We start from the raw sequence: 14,792 nt of genomic DNA on the forward strand, positions 1-14,792 counted from the left end.
CCAGTCAATTCCCAACCCTGTGACCTCAGTCTACCTATAATGCCAGCCTCTTCGGCTTACAGATTCTTTTATCCTGGCATAGCCATACTTTTTTTGTTATTGTTGTCTAATTAGTCATATGTGACAATAGAATTAATTTTAACACATCATACATAAATGGGGTATAATTTCTCATTCTTCTGGTTGTACACATGTAGAAGAACACCAGTCATGTAATCGTGTATGTACATAGGGTAATAATATCTGATTCATTCTACTACCCTTCCTACCTCCAGACCCCTCCCCTCCCTTAATCCCCCTCTACCTAATCCAAAGTAACTCTATTCTTCTCTAGCCCCACCTCCATTGTGAATTAGCATTCACATATCAGAGAAAACGTTGCCTTTGGTTTTGGGGGATTGTGTTATTTTGTTTAGCAAATCCAGCCATTTACTGGCCATGATTTCATCCTTCTTTAGGGCTGAATAATATTACATGGTGTATATATACCATATTTCTTTATCCATTCACCTGTTGAAGGGCACCTAGGTTAGTTCCACAGTTTGGCTATTGTGTGTTGAGCTTCTAGAATCATTGATGTGGCTGCATCACTGCATTACACTGATTTTAAGTCCTTTGGGTATAAACTGAGGAGTAGGGTAGCTAAGTTAAAGGGTGGTTCCATTCCAAGTTTTCTGAGGAATCTCCAGCCTGCTTTCCAAATGGTTGCACCAATTTGCAATCCCACCAGCAATGTATGAGTGTCTTTTCCCCCCACATCCTCACCAGCATTTATTGTTGCTTGTATTCTTGATAATTGCCATTCTGACAAGGGAGAAGGGAAGCCCAGCCATAGGTAACGGTTTTAGTGTGTCCTTTGAGCTCACATTTATTATTCTTTTGTATTACCACTAAAATGGCAAGGGAGAAATAACAGCAGGGAAGAACATGAAGACAACCCCAATCCTAGCAGAGAGGTCCGGGTGACTTTCTCCCATGGATAGGCCCTGTCAATTGGCTACAGTTAAATTCCTATTTTCCACTCCTAAGTGGATTTCTTATGATTAAACTCTGTAGTAAAAATAATAATGGCCAACATTTATTACCCTTGTACCATGTGAGGGCTCAGGGCCAAGCATATAGCATTTAATTGTTAACAACTCCATGAAGCAGATTCCTTTATTTATCAAACATTAATCAGCAGGCGCTCTTCCAGGTACAGCATGCAGACACAGACCACACAGACCCCGATGGCCACTCAAGCCAAGGTGGCAACAGAGGACCTGGAGGCGGGGCCGCGAGGCTTCGGGACACCTCAGGAAGGCAGAGCAGCCCTGGTTTGCTGCTGTTTAGAGACATGCTGGGAGGGAGAGCTCTGTGATTGTTAGCACCATCCTGCCCATTTTACAAATGCAGAAACGAAACACAGAGTCACTTGCTGGAGATGATACAGCAAGAAAATGCAGAGTGGCAGCCCCGTCGGGATCTGCTTGACTCCAGGGCACATCTTCCCCATCCTGCCCTCCTGCCTCGCGTTTAAGATCTCCAAGCTATGGAGGTTGGAAATTGCACGGGGCAAGCTGTCCCCATTTCACTCCCCCATCCACTTAGAAGAGAGAAATAGGCCAAACCCCTACGTCAACAGAGCAGTTTGAATGAGCATGATGCCCTTGTGACTCCGAGAATCCTTCCCCTCCTGTGAAACACATGACCACAGTAAAGCATTTGGGCAGGGGGACACCCAGTCCCAGCCCCAACCACAGTAGCTTCATCCTGCGGGGCTGCAGCAACTACCCGGGCTTCCCTAAAGTCGAAGCCAATGACTTTTCTCTTGCAGAAGTTGCCAGATATTTCCTCATAACTGATCACTTAAAGAGGACGGAACAACAACGTCATAAAAACATCAAAGAGAACAGTCAAGAAACAGTGTGTTTTTAAGGGTTAAGATGGTCCAGGACAACCTGACACCTGGTGATATTAAGTTTGATGTCGGGGAAGGTGGCTGGGAGCTTTGGCAACATGACGTCACGAGCACCGTCACTGCCAGGAAGCAGGTGGCCATGACCCTTGTGCGTTCAGTTTTAAAACTTACTAAAAATATTTTATCAGGGTAAAACCTCATTAAAATTCTCTAATGTAAAATATTTTTAATAAAAGCCATTTTTTTAAGTTGCTGATCACCAAAGTTGAAACAAAAGGGCCTCTATGAATCAACTTCTCTCTCTCTCTCTCTCTCCCTCCTTCCAAAGCAGAGGACTCCCAGATTTTCAGCTGCCAGCCCCAGAGACCCCAGAGGTCCGACTGTTAAGAGCACCAATTTCCGACCGAGGAATCACTTGCAGAGACTGAAGGGTAACTGACATCACAATTTATTGCCCCCAAAACAACCTTCTCAGCTCAAAGCAAAACCATGATTACGGGTGAGAAAGACACCCCGATCATTCGCTGGCTGTGAGAGAGTGATTTACAATGCGTTCTCCCTCCCAGCAGAAAGCTCTTGGCAGTCACAAATACCGGTTTTGTGTATTCAGAGGCAAAGCTCTGAGGAGCAGAAGAGAGTAGAAAGGACATTTTGCATGGGAAGTGTGCCTCTTTCCGCCACATTGATTCCGTAAAGTCACAGCCCGAGAGCCCTTGGAACCCTCCCCATTAGGGAAACTGACTCTCGCCATGGTGAGGACAAAGACGGGCACTTCCTTTTTTGCTTTTTTTTTTCTTTTAAGTAGTTCCCTCTCCACTGAAATCTCCAGGTGTCTATTTATGGCTTACAGGAAGAGAGAACCCCACCACGCAGCAAAAAAACACTCACATGGCTTTAAAATGCAGAACAACATGGACCCAGCCCCGCTGATGGGAGACAGGCGATTGGAAATAGTATGAAGTTCCTGTCCCCCAGGGAGCCCGCAGAGACAGCGCTTAAGAGAAACTGGTGACTCTGTGCACACTTTCCTGACACCACCAGGAAGAGCTCTTTGATGAGGGATTCAGGAGACAATGGGCAATGAAGTGGGAGAGTCAAAAGAAGCCAGGGGCTGAGCTTCAGAGGAACCACCTAGAGGGAATCTGCCTGTGGGACCTTCCTGGCATCCCCACCCAAGTCAGCATATTTCTAGAAGGTTCAGGACCAGGAATCCACCGAGCCTGCTCCTAAAACCTGGAGGGCTCTTACATACGTATCTTCGATTTTCCCAGTCGGAGCAAGTGCCCCCAGTGCAGAGGCACGAGACTCAATTTCCTCCCAAGTCCAAGATCTCCTGATAGAATTAACCTTTGGAAATTCCCTCCCGGGGACTGGGAATTAGTCAGCTTTAGGGGGATGAGGAAATGGCTCTATGCTGAGGGAGAAATGAGTCGGATCAAAGTTTTCCGCGTGAGTTTTCTTTAGGAGATAGGAAGGTGTACATCCAGAGTGGGGAACGTGTGGGACTCAGAGCACAAGGAAACCCAGGGTTCAAACAGTCTGTCTCTGAGCAATGACGGAAGCTCTGACTCTTACCTGGTCAAAGGTAGGGATAATTATGGGGGTGACTTGCTATAAATATGACCTGCCGAGATTTATCCAAAGTGTCAGGCACAAGGCCACCGCTATAACAGTGCTCTATGCAGGGAGCCTCTCCCGTGTTTCGAACCCAGGGTTAGTTGCCCTAAGCCCAGTCACATGACCATCTGGGGTCAGCAGGACAGAGCAGCCATTGGCCATGTTGGCTGTGCTGGTCCTGGTCCTGAACCTTCTAGAAATATTCTAAACATGAGAAGAAAATTAACTGTCTAAGGAAAAGAAATCGATTATTCCCTATCAAGAAGACCTGATTGTACGGGAGAAAAGGAGGAAGACAATTGGAAGCCACCAGCCACAGGCTGGGGCCTTGGAGAGGATTGTCAGGCATGGAGCAAGACACCAGGGACCTTTGAATTTCTGGGAAACGAGAAATCACTTTTTTAGTACAAGTATGTCCCCCCCCCCATCCCAAATTGCCTGGGTGTACTGTTGTAGAAATTTTATTTGCTATTTAAAATTAAAACACACTTGGCATCTTGTTGTTTTCATTTGCTAAATCTGGCCTCCCTTGGTCATCTTTTTATGTAGGAAAAAAAATTGTCTGAAAAGTCAGTTGGCCCAGATGAACTCCAGAATGTCCCTCGTTCCTGTCCCTAGACAGAATCAAGCCCCTGGGGGCAGAAAGAGTCCAGAGAGACATAAGTGAGGGGAAGAACAGAGACAGGTTGGGATGAAGGCTGGGAAGACGCAGCACAGCATGGAGCCCGCCTGTCTGGGGAAGAAGGGACAGGAAAGGCCAGAGGGCTAGCAGGCAGCAGGAGGGTCTGCAGGAAGGATGGCCGGCAGGCAGCCGCCAGGAGTCCCTCACTAGTTTCAAGGTTCGCTGAGCGCATAAGCACCAGAGATGATTTTCTTATGATTTAGGAAGGAATGTGAAGCTCATTTCCTGCCACCAGGTGCTGGGGGAAAGGCTGTCGTCTGCTGCCCCTTTCCAGGACCAGGGTGTCAGGGAGAAGGGCTGGTCTTCCTGGCAGCAATTGCTAAGCCTCTCAGGGCACCAGGGTACAGCTCAGGTTCCAGGACCGACCAGAGGCAGAGCTTTCTGCACCGGGGTCGATGGCTTTCTCTTGACACCTTACTGTATTCACCACAATGGCTCCGACTATCCCCACCCCGGGAAATAAGTCCACCACCCCCTGCTGCTCCCACCTCCTGGGCCCCAGGCAGGTCCTCCTGTCATCTGAGATGTAAGTCACACCTGGGAGCTGTCCCCAGCCATTTCCCTTCCCCAAACCTGCGCTGAGGCTGAGCAGGAAGGAGGAGGAAATGAATACAATAACACTGGGGCAATGGGATCATCCCACGGGAGTCCACGGTCACAGTCACCAGTGAACAGATGCTCAGAGGAAGACCTTGACACCTCCCGAGAGCAAAGTGCAACTGAATACAAGGTGGACCAAGTGGATTTGAAAAGGCACCGCCTTCAGGCTCCCTGGGCTACAGGGAAGAGCAGCAACTGGTGACGTCTCCACTTTCCCCACTCGATGCACGGAACAGAAGCTGAACCCAGCATCTGCGCAGGACAAAGGGATCCCGGGGCCCCGGCAGTAAGCAGAGGAGTGGTTTGTTAGCCATGAAGAAAACACCAACGCTTGAATTTCCTCCTTCCTGCTGTGGGAAACGCGGAGCTGAGGAAGCCCATTCCCCCCACCCCACCCCACCCACACACATCATAGAGCGGAAGCCAAGTCTGAAAGTCAGGGAGGAAGGTAGTGGAGGAAATCCCAAGGTCAGAGCCAAGGTCTGGGGAAGTCTGATCCCTCCACGCGTCTAAAGCAGGAGGTCCAAGGTGCAGAAGAAGAAGGGGCTGTGAGCTTAAGAGACCCTCCTGGAGTTAGCGGGGTGCAAGTTAAGAGAGGGCAAACAGGTGAGGGGCCAGCCAGGCAAACACGAGGGAAAGAAGGAAAGGAAGGAGTACGTGCTAGAGGTTAATTGTGGCCGTCAGAGACGAGTGGCTACAAGGGGGAGATTCATTTAAAATTAACGAGGCATCGGTTGCGTTTTATAGGTCTTCCTAGACAGCAAGATCAGAAGCCACAGGGGCAGACGAGGAATGGCTCTTCAGAAACTTCCCGACCAACCCTGGAGCCGTACGCCCACGCTGAGTCTGCACATCCAAGGAGCACAGAGGTGTAAAGGTGCCAGGGGACCAGGAGATGAGAGAGGTCCTGCCCAGTGCGCACTCCTCGGGGCCAGTCTGACACCAGGAGGGGTCCCAGGGACTGGCGAGGCCACAAAGCCCTGAGGATTTACTTGCTGGACTCCAGAGATTGAACCATTTGCTCTTCCCTGGGATCACAAAGTGCCACGTCACGCCACTTCAGTCAACACCACGCAGCACCTAGGACGTGGTCCCTTGAGGTAGTGATGAGGTTCACACTGCGACACAGTCTAACAGCCCACTCCTCAGAACACAGCTCCACACAACAACCTGTGAGCACGCAGCGCTTGAGTCCCATCTCACCATCACCATCCTCAGAGTCAGCTGCCGCAAAGGATTCACGCTGGCAATGCCAAGCCTGGCTTGGCATGGACGCTTCTAGAAAGCATGGAAGCTTCTAGAATCTGACTAGGGAGTTAGGATGGGCCAGCCTCTGAATCTGAAAAGTTCCCGCCTCTGGGAAGGCACTCTGGATGCCCCAGGCGTAGAAAATCACTTACCCTTGGCGTGTTTTGTTCAGCTTCCTAATATCTCAACTGCTTGATTTTTTTTTTTTTATTCAGAACTAAGAACTTGGTCTCATTTATCTTGATGCCTGCCACATGGCCTAATGAAAGCTCCATCAAATTCCTGCCTGCCAGAGTGGAGGAATGAGAAGACAGAGTTCGTTTCTCACTGTGGAAACCAGCCCAGAGATAAAGATGTACCAAGGAAAGACAGAGAACTCAGGAGGGAGGAAAAACAAATTGCTCCACATCTGCAGGCTAGGAAGGAAAGAGGGACATGGTGACACTTTCACTGCTTGGGAGTGCAAGATGGCACATGCTGGGCTGAGGACCAAGCGATAAAAGGACACACTGCCTTGCTCTTATGTATCAAAGCTTCCAAAGGCCAGGAACTAGAGATGTATAAGACCCTCTAGAAGGAGAAGGCACGCCCACAGCTGTGGTCTCGTAGGGCCTCCGAAGGCTTTCCCTGATGCCACGATGTCAATGACCACAACTGTTCACCAGTTGATTGCCACCTGGTGAAGAAGGCCACCAGAGTGAAGGAAGAATACGGACAGGAACCCGCCTCCTCCTCCAAAGAAAAGAAGCCGAAGAAGTTCAGGTGATCCCCACAGTGTAGCGCGGAGGAGAGGGTCACTCCGAGAAGACTCAGGGCGCACAGCAACGAGCCACAGGGCCAGGGGACTCAATCCCAAGCTGCATTCTGGTCCCCACTTTCTTCTCTGAAAGAAGGTACCCACTGGGACTATCTTAGAAAATTTAAGCACAGACCCAGTGTGGCCAAAAAGCCTTCTTCTTCATCCAATTGTCTTCCCACCTGCTCAAAAATGTACCCATTTCCAGCTTCTAGAGTAGGGACAACATGTCCTTTTTGCAAGATTCCCTGCCTCTGAGTGAAGGGCAGGCTCCTAGTGGGTACTGGAGGCCTGCTGTGTGCTGGGGCGACGACAGTTCAGCTTCGTCACTGCCAGAGCAAACTGGCCACGTGAGGAAGGGGCTCTGTCTTCTCTCCATCAGACGTGCCGGCCATTCAGGAGGAGCAGGGACGTCACAGGCCTCATCCCAGATGTGTGACTCTGCAGGACTGGAGGCCTTTGCAGTAGGACTACTGGGGCTGGGGAGAGACTGAGCCAGGCAGGGGGAAGAAGGGAGAGATTCCAACGTGTGTTGTGTGCCCAGAACTGCGCTGGGGCTGGGCCGGGAGGGAGAAAAAGATGGAGCATCCCTCCCTTTGGCTCTGAGGAGGGGCCAGAATCGGAATCACTGTTCTATCCAGACACCATCATTAAGATAGTCTTGGCTGACCTGGAGGTCAGACTCCCCTTGTGGGCCAAGCATGCTTGACCATAGAGAGTGAGTGGCCTTGGACTTGGAGAGGGCAGGACCGCCTCTGCTCTGCAGGGCAGGGATCCTAGGGAAGGGGCCTGGAGAGTCCACCATGAACACAGAGAAGAAGGGAAGAGGAACTTCAGGGTCTACTGGAGTGAGGCAGACCTGAAGTCAGGTTCAACCCACCGCAGAGCAGGGCTAGAGCATGCAGCCCATGCACACCACAGGTGAGCCTGCAGAGCCATCAGCCTTCACTGGGGCTACCAGAAATTCTCCGGGAACCCTCTGGGCTTCTTCCAGCCTGGACACCTGGGGCTGTCAGAGTGACTTTGAACATTTTAAGACATGTGACCCTACTAACTGATGAGGTAGGGCGCTCCAGCTACTCCAGGTGTGCTTTGTACAACCATCTATGTTCTCGGGACCGACCCTACTGACACCCTTGAGTTGTGTTTTTGAATTGTGGGGTGAGAGCAAGATCATCCTGAACTCAGAGGAATATTTCCAACCAGGAGGCCCACAGCTGCTGAAAGCCACAGCTGAGTCGGAATGGCCCGTGGCATTTTGCCAATAGTATTGGTTGAGAGGCAAGCCATTAAGATGATGCTGGATTGATTCGGTTGTATATTAGACCTTTATTGTCCCCCTCGGCCTGCTACTTTGGAGTTCTCGCGCTACTGTGGAGTTCTCATGGGGATTCCCGGAGAGTTCCCATTGGTTGGGGAAGTGCGGGAGGAGGGATTTCCAGAAGAGGGATTTCCGGAAGAGGGATTTCCGGTTGTTGGTTCCTGGAGGAGCCGCGTGGCATTCGGGAGAGTTCCCGGGGAGCGTGTGTGGAGTGTGCTGGTGGAGTTCAGAAATAAAGTTTGTTCCTGCTTCAGTGGCTCGTGATTTGTGCCCAGCCAGACTGCGGCATACAGCTTCCTTTGTTTAACCTGACCCCTGAGGTCAGCAAAACAAGTCCCTGCCAAAGTGACAGTTCCAACATTCAAACCAACCGCCTGCCAGTTTGGATCTGGAAGGTCCCTAAAGGTCCAGGTGTTCAGGTTTGGTCCCCACGGTGGTGCTATTGGGAGGTGGTGGAACCTTTAAGGGGTCCTTGGGTCATTGGGAGTGTGCCCTCAAAGGAGATTGTGGAACCCTGGTCTCTTCCTCGTCCTCTCTTTCCCTCCCTGGCCATGAGATGACAGGTGTTGCTATGCAGCACACTCCATAACGATGTACTATCTAATCACAGGCCAATCAATCACTGAAAACAGTGATCCAAAATAAACCTTTTCTCTTTATAAGTCAATGGTCCCAGGGATTTGTTACAGTGACAGAAAGCTGACTAACATCAACAGAGAAAGCTAAACACAAGCTCAGCGCCCAGTTTGATTCAATTCGGCATGTTAAAATCTTTCCCCCAACCTGATTTCTCCGGCTTTATTATATATGATCAAGTGAGTTTGAATGAAACTGTCTCCAAGTCCTCATTTTTATTTCATACCGACAATATTATTTTTATCAAGCTCATACTTCAAGAAGCTTTATTCTACTCTGACTTTCCTGAACCAGGGGAAATTATCTTGTTCCTTCCCTTGAGTTTGAAAGAAAACCTTTCCATAAGTAATGTTTATCAGCAGCACAATTTCTTTTGCAAAAAAAAAAAAAAAGAAATCTGCTTGACATAGAAAGAAAAAGAATACAAGACTAGGATAATAGAAAGACATCGGGAAAGCTTAAGGGGAGTTGGTGTCTTCAGCAGTCTTAACCCCTATGTTCTTTGCTGGGGACAGTGACCAGCTGCAATGGAGTATAGACACTTGGTTGGATTCCTGCTGGGCTGGGCTTTAACCCTCTCACTTCAGGATCACAGGAAGATCTCTGAGACAGGGGGAGCCAGGATAGAGACAATAGTGTACATACATATAGAGTTTCTAGAAAGAATAAAATTTCCAGAAACAGGCTCTTGTGATGGCTGAGGCTGACTGGTTTGAAATCTGTAGGACCAGTCAGCAGGCTGGAAACTCAGGCAAGACGTGATATAGTCTTGAGGCAGAATTCCTTCACCCCCGACCAAAAACAAAAAATCTTGTTTCTCTTTTGCTCTTTTTTTGGGGGGCGCTGGGCTGGAGATCAAACCCAGCCTTAATGCATGCTTAACCGAGGCTCCACGCTCAACACCGAGAGGAGTGATTGACTTAACAGGTGGATACTGTCACTCGGTCCGCTTGACACAGGCAACTACCATCAGGACAGGTTGGAGAGTAGGAAAAGGGGATTCCAGGGTCCTGCTCTTGACCACCCCTCACAGGAGTAGTTTGATATCTTCACCAGTTGCCCTGGTCTCCTGCCTGAATTAGGTTTCAGGAGAAGCCTATCACCAGCTTGTGGCTGTAGCTACAACTCCCTGCTTCTCTGTAATGCAGCCAGCAAGGGCTGCCAGGAGGGGAACTGCCACAACAGCTCCTGTTTGTTGAGAATCTGCTGGTCAATATCTAATGAAGCCTCCATACCAGTATTTAAAAGATAATAGTTCTGCTAGTCCAGGAGCAAAATGCTTGCCTAACATATGCAAGGCCCTGGGTCTGATCCCCAGCACTCAAAAACAAATAAAAAAAAAACCCAAGAGATTTAAGAAGAAAAAGATAACAGTTCCTATCTACCCTTTCTGCAGATGGAAAAACTGAGGCTGCAAAATATCAAGTGGTTGATCGGGCACCATCCATGTAATGACTTAGGGAGCTGGGCTTTAAACCTTCCCAGGCTCTTTGCATAGCACTGTGGGGGCAAAAACACGTGCTAACTAGAGGTCGATGTGGGGATGTGGGTTGTCCTGGTTTAGGTAATCTGCAATAGGATGCCAACACTAAGCACTGGGGGTTTTAGCCAGAATTAAAACAATAGACGAAGTTTCCGTTGTTAATAATTCCTCCTATAACCAAAGCTCAGCCGATATTGACAGAGTTAGTTTTCCAGTTTCTGATCTATGAATCTTTGGTTTTATTTTGATCCCAACTCAAGTTTCCTTCCAGTTCCATAAGTTTCATGCTGAAGTTTATAATAGAATGCAAACTATGGTTGATACCCTCATGCACATAACTCTCTATTAGCAGTGTGGTACATAACTATAAATTTATCAGCATATTTTGCTGCTGTATTATTTTGAATGGCACCCACCTTGCCCCCAAAGCAATAATACTTTGATTGCAAACTATTTCCCTTACCAAATATACTTCTTCCCACAGAGAACTGCTACCATGGAAATCTGTGCAATAGATTCATTTTCGTGGCATTGCATATCGAATTTGACAACATAATTTTGACATTTGGTAAAAGTACATCTTTGCCTACATCTTCATAAGGAGACTTGCTTAATAGCGTTTTCTTGAATGTTCCTACAGTACATATTTTATGATGACATCAAAAATGGGGGAGTTGTCTTGTTTTCGGTTTTCCTCTCTTGTGTTTTTGGACACCTGAAGAAGGAGTTTTTACAAAGTTTAAAAAGGCGCCGGAAGGAAGGTTCTGACTTAAAAAAATAATAAAAATAAAAAGATTTGCTACTCCATACGGATTCAAAATTATCAATTCAGTAATAATGCCCAATTCCTTCTTGCAGTACCCATAGCCACATACATTCCTTCACGTACTCTCTGATGCCAAGTTCCTTTGGAAAGAGCACTCTGAATTGGATTCACAAGAAACAAATTGGACTTATTTCACTCCAAGAAATTGGAACCACATATAATAAAATAATGCCAAATTATGCTTGGAACTAGGATATGCTTGGTTCCGATTTCTTGTGACAAAATAGTTCCAGATTACAGCTGAAGTGTACAATGTGGAATAAATCCTTTCTTATTTTTAGACATTACAAATATCTCTAGCATTGTGTTATAGGAAAAAAAATGTTCTTCACTTTCTGCTGCATCCTCACCCTATTACTATTCCCTAAAGGATAAGATTTTATATCAAAGGATACCATTCCACAGGTGCTTACCTACTGAGGTCACAAAAAGACCTTGTTATAAAATGTTTTCATAATTCATACCAAAGCTTGAAATCCAGGTAGTTTCATTGTGAGACTCTGGTGAATTCCTTTTAAATATCTACTGAACTCAATGTTAATAGCTAACTATTGACAAAATAATCTGTTATTTTACTCTCTATTCAAATGAAATTGCCTCAAGGTTGCTTCTATTTTCATCTCCTATGTGAAGAGCGCTGGGGGGAGGGCTGCTTCTTGTTCCTTAATGAACAAGACATCATTTTAGTCCATCTCTCTGCTCATTCTTTTGCATGCAAATAGATCTACTGTTCTATTAATTACTCAGAAAGCATATTTTAATCAGTCATCCTTTGAAAACATCTATCACTGGAGGTGTTGATATGTTCAGTCTACATATCCTGACTCAATCTCTAGTATTTTTTCATCATTACGTTGAACTCAAACAAAAGACTAAATAGAAGTGATAGCCTCCATTGGTTTGGGCCAAGATGGGCAGAGAAGCTCTTTTGACCATACATGTGTTAGGGGCAGTGAAGGGGTGCCTTCTCTTTTCACACTCTGGATTCATCCATCCATCCATCCATCTTATTTTCTTGGTGAATTTCAGGATCATGCCTAGCATCAACTGAGCATTCAAGACAACAAAGAATGCTTGTTCTTTGTCAGAGTGATGAAAGTCGGGGGTGAGAAAGGAGCCACTGGTGCCTGTGCAGAGGATGAGCTCAGAGGCTGGGGATGGACAGGATGGATCCAAAGGCCCAGAGAGAGAGGATGAGGGCCTGGACCAGGGCGGGGATTGAGCCGGTGGGGAGTAGGAGACAAACAGAATTGGTGGCTCTTCGTTGATCATATATAGGGGACAAGATGAGGAAGTGGGAGGATAATCCATAGTCACTCCCAGATTTCTACCTTGAGCAACAGGTAAACTGCAGGGTTGAATACTTATTTAGGAAACAACGTGAGAATGGGGAAGCATTTGTGGGGGAAGCCTGGAAGTTGGATTTTGGATATGATTTGGGGGTAGCTGTGAGAATTCCAGATAAATTATCCAGTAAGCAGTCGGGTAGAGAGAGAGGTCTCGGTTAGAGACACAGGTCAGGGAGTGTAGCATTGAGGTGGTGTTAAAAGCTTTTATCTAGAGAGAGAGTTTGCATGGGGGGCGGGGGGGTGGGATCAGCTTGAAGCAGAACAGGGATTCAAAGGGTAGGTAAGGAATAGATGCCCATCAAAAAAACAGAGAAGCAGCAGTTGGTGAGGAATGGGGTTTGGGAAGTAAAGGAAGAAGACAGTTTCAAGAAGAGGAACCTGTCAACAGTAGAAAAAGCTGAGAAGTCAAGAAAGTGATGGGTCTATGGGATCTGGCAACTTGGAGGTTGGTGATGACCTTGGCAGAAAACAAATTTCAGGGAGTTGAAGGTGGGATGACAGATGAGGTCATGGACACAGTAGTTGAAAACGAGCTGTTCTAGAAATCTGGCCATGAGAGGAAGGAGAGAGGTCATGCAACCTATTTAGAGGACCACACAGGGTCGTGCCAGGATGTGCGCCAACAGAGAGGCACCTTGACCGTTCCGTTAAACAAATGCCTCTACTGTTAAGCCAACGCCTAAAATCCATTGCCGGGCATTGAAACTTCTGTCATGTGGGTGCAGGATCTCCCTGGTGATATGTGAATTGCTACAACAAATGCACCATGCACCAAACTCAGGGTCTCCCAACAGACATCCTTTAGTCATCTCTTCATCTCATGGTGGAAGACTCTCAGGTCAGAAGAGAGTGACTAGCTCAAGGTCATGCACAGAAGTAGCTGGTAAAGAAGCCCACTGCAGTCCTCCGCAGAGAGTTTTCCAATAAGGAGAAAGGTTTTTGTTCTGACACAATTATATGAAAATTGAGAAACCCTAATCAACGGATTTCCTTCATGGACCTCATCACAACGTGGTCATCTCTCTCTGTGTAAAACAAAACCATCTCTTTTACTTCCAAGTTATAATTGCTTTGTGGGTACCAAATTTTAGGGCAATATAATTTTCCCAACTCCTCTCACTTCTTTACTTAGCTCATTCCTGCCCTAGTTAATATAAAATGAGAATATCTGCACACTGCTGAAGGAGGAATTTTTCTGATTTGTCTGACCAATGTGCTGCAAAGTTTCCAAAGAAGAATGCCTTCAGGACCCAAATGGAGGCATAAGTAGTCTTCTATGGGTGCATTTTAGGTTTCAAGTGATGAAGAGACATGTACCAAACCTGTAACCTGTTTAGTTTTCTGGTCCTTCTTTACCAGTTCCTGCTCTCAATTCTTTTAATCAGCTATGCTTAAAGCCCTTTAGAACACCGTGTGCCAGGCAAAGAGAGTTGCCCTCCACAGAGGAAAGAGAAGTCACCTAATTTCAGGGCAGCTGATTTATTCCATACAGAAAAACTTCTTGGTTTCCCCCCAAAGTTATCTTTTCTCTTGTTATTTGGAAAGCACAGTAATTTTCCACTTATTCTCCACTGATGTAAAACAGATTTGTCTGAAACCTAAAGAAAGCTCCATTTTGCATTGGCGTTTCTCTTATTTATTTATTTTTTTTCCCTAGTAGACCACTACAATCGCTTGGCTATGCACGCCTGTATTGAACTTGGCTCTGCACTGTACCACACTTGCAAAAATGTTCTTTTCTAGACGTGGCGAGAAAAAGCCTCGACAAGCTGAACTAATACCATCTGCCTCTCCAAAACGCTTTAATTGTATTGGCAAAAAGAGCATTTCTTATTTTTTAAAGCCAACTGTAACTGGATTGTTGGAGCAGTACCGTTAAAAGGATAATGACAGTGTTACCCTCAAATAGATTTTCTTAAAATAATTGCTTTCCCCTGTGAGGGCTGGCAGGGTATCTGTCAAATTCTGTTGGGGTCAGCAGGTTCTTTGATGCTGCCCACCGGAAGTTTGTCTTCCTGACTCCCTGTCTTTTTCTTATCAACACTCACCTAGTTTTAGTTACCTGTTTACACTTGGGTTGGTTCCTGTGTCAAAGTTCAATTTTTTTTTTAATGGTGCATAGGTAGCTTTCTCAATGGATCAATCCCCCCAATTGATAGGCTGACAATCATCATCTGCACCTTCCACCTGCATATCTTGGTGAATCCGGGACTTGTGGCAATGACCTGGGTGAAGAGGGGGAGGTCTCCAGACTCTGCTGGGAGAGGGTGGAGTCCACACGGCCCAGGCTGTGCACCTAGGCTGTTATCCTGGGGTTGGAGAGAGGAAGGCTGG

The sequence above is a fragment of the Marmota monax genome, unplaced genomic scaffold (genome assembly GCF_021218885.2).
Source record: "Marmota monax isolate L192 unplaced genomic scaffold, Marmota_monax_Labrador192_F-V1.1 WCK01_AAM20220418_F8-fsc00029, whole genome shotgun sequence".
In the NCBI taxonomy this organism is placed as follows: domain Eukaryota; kingdom Metazoa; phylum Chordata; class Mammalia; order Rodentia; family Sciuridae; genus Marmota; species Marmota monax.